Here is a 2,503-nt window from a genome sequence, read left to right as displayed (position 1 = left end):
TAGAGACGGGGTTTCACCATGTTGACCAGGATGGTCTCGATCTCTTGACCTCGTGATCCACCCGCCTCAGCCTGCAAAAGTGCTGGGATTACAGGCTTGAGCCACCGCGCCCGGCCTTACAGTTTCATTTTTTAAATTTAAATTTTGCTTCCACTAGAATTTTTTTGGTTTGTGTGTCCTAAACTTCCAATATTATGGGATGCCTCTGGGAAAATAATCTAAAGATCTTCTGAGATCACCATGCCATGATTTTTTTTCCCCTTTACCTCACGGCAACAGACGGAGCTAACAGACTGTGACTTTTATTTTTAAGGACATTATACCAAGGTCTGTGTGCGTTTTCCCCAGAAGACAGTCCACATGTAACAAAAAAGGACAACAGAGGTTTACAAGTTTCTGCTAAAAATTTCTCTCAGTCTAGAAATCATGCTAACTTATTGCTTATTTTAAACACATACTAGAGAAAAATTTGCCCCTTAAAGAGCCAAATGGGGTATGAATTATAACAATGTCACTAAGATCCTATTTTTCAGCTGTGGGGAGGTAACAGACATAAGAACAACTTTCTTCTCTGAAACAGTATCACAGTGGTACCCATGAAGGCTTATTTGAGTTGAGAGTCAACTGCATGAGCAAGTGAGCTTCCCTAGTTTGGAGGTCCAGAATTTTTTAGACATTCAAGGAAATCCCACCTTTGGCAGAGGGCTAGAGTAATATCTGACTGGAATCTGGGCTTGTATTAGGTAGGGAATAAAGGGATGGTAAGAAGGATCTGAGTAATCCTCTTTAGTATCCTCTGTTTCACTGTATTTAAAAGGCCTAGCTCAAGTAACACTATTCATGATTTTGGTAAGTTCCGGCATCCTTCTCAAGTGGCTAGAATGCTTGCCTCAACACCATTTAATAGTCCACCTTTCCTAACTGACTTCATATTATATACCCGTAGATCCTTGTGTTTATTTCTAGACTCCTTATTCTGTACTATTGATTTTTCTAGCTCTGCCTGTGCTAGCATTAAGCTGATGTAATCAGAGTAGCTTCTAGAAAAGAATAACCTTCTGGTGATTTTTTCTTTATGGGACAAGGTCTTGCTCTATAGCCCAAGCTGGAGTGCATGGCACGGTCATGGCTCACTGCAGCCTCAACTGCCCAGACTCAAATGATACTTTCACCTCAGTCTTTCAAGTAGCTGGGACTACAGGCATGTGCCACCGCCTATGGCTAACTTTCATATTTTTTTGTAGAGACGGGGTTTCACCACGTTGCCCAGGCCGCTCTCGAACTCCTAGAATCAAGTGATCCACCATCTTGGCCTCCCAAAGTGCTGGGATTACTGGCGTGAGCCACCACACCCGACCCCTTTTTAGTTAAATAATTTTTCCTGATTAGTTCTTTTCTTCTCAGATTAACTTTTAAAAATTGAGATACAATCCATATACCATACAATTCACTAACTTAATAAATTTTTTTTGGTTTATTCACAAGATCGTACAACTATCACCACTGCCTAATTCCAGATCATCTCACCAAAAAGAAACCTTATACCAGTTGGCAATCACTCCCTATTCACACTACCTTTTGGTCCTTAGCAACAACTAACCTATCTACTATAATTATAGATTTGCCTCTTCTGGGCATTTCATATATGCTTAATGTTTGGCTTCTTTCACTAAGCATAATGTTTTCAAGGTAAACCCATATTGTAGCATGTATCAATATTTCATCTTTTTATGACTGCATGACATTCCACTGTACAAGTATACCACATTTTGTTTACCCATTCATCAGGCGATACACATTTGGGTTCTCTCCACTTTTTTGGCTATTATAAATAATATTGCTATAAATATTCATGCAGAAGTTTCTGCAAGAACGTATGTTTTCAGTTCTCTTGGGTTTATGCCTCAGAGCAGAATTGCTAGTCATATGGTAACTCTAACATTTTGAAGAAATGCAAAACCATTTCCATGGTGGATACACCAGTTTACATTCCCACCAGCAACATATGAAGGTTTCAATTTCTCCACACCTTGCCAACACTTGTTGTTTTCTGTTTTTCTTATGATAGCCATCTTAGTGGGTGTGAAGCAGTGAATCATTGTGGTTTTGATTTTCATTTCACTAATGATTAAGGATGTTGAGCGTTTTTCATGTGCTTATTAGTCATTTGTAAATCTTTGTACAGATGTCTGTTCAAACCTTTTGCCAATTTTTATTTTATTTAAAAATTATTTTAGAGATGGGGTCTCACTATGTTGCCCACACTGGTCTCAAACTCCTGGCCTCAAGCAAACATACTGCCTCAGCCTCCCAAAGAGCTGAGATTGCAGGCATGAGCCACTGGGCCTGGCAAGTAGCCACTTTTTAAATTGGATTATATGATTTTATCGTCAAGTTGTAAAAGTTCCTTATGTATAATGAATAATAAAGCTTTATCAGATACTATGATTTGCAAATATTTTCTCATTCTGTGGGTTTTTTCACTTTTTTTTTTTTTTTTTTT

At 38.6% G+C, this 2,503-nt stretch overlaps 1 protein-coding gene across 5 annotated transcripts in view; it reads right to left on the bottom strand.

The window, feature by feature from the left end:
- The window catches only part of DENND4A (DENN domain containing 4A), a 121,836-nt gene that overhangs the window by 3,376 nt on the left and 115,957 nt on the right, over positions 1-2,503 (bottom strand). The gene's annotated exons all lie outside the window — the stretch shown is intronic.

Source organism: Cebus imitator, unplaced genomic scaffold, assembly GCF_001604975.1.
Source record: "Cebus imitator isolate Cc_AM_T3 unplaced genomic scaffold, Cebus_imitator-1.0 Scaffold485, whole genome shotgun sequence".
Classification (NCBI taxonomy): domain Eukaryota; kingdom Metazoa; phylum Chordata; class Mammalia; order Primates; family Cebidae; genus Cebus; species Cebus imitator.
The sequence above is the reverse complement of the archived record's forward strand: the minus strand, read 5'-3'. Positions and strand labels throughout refer to the sequence as shown.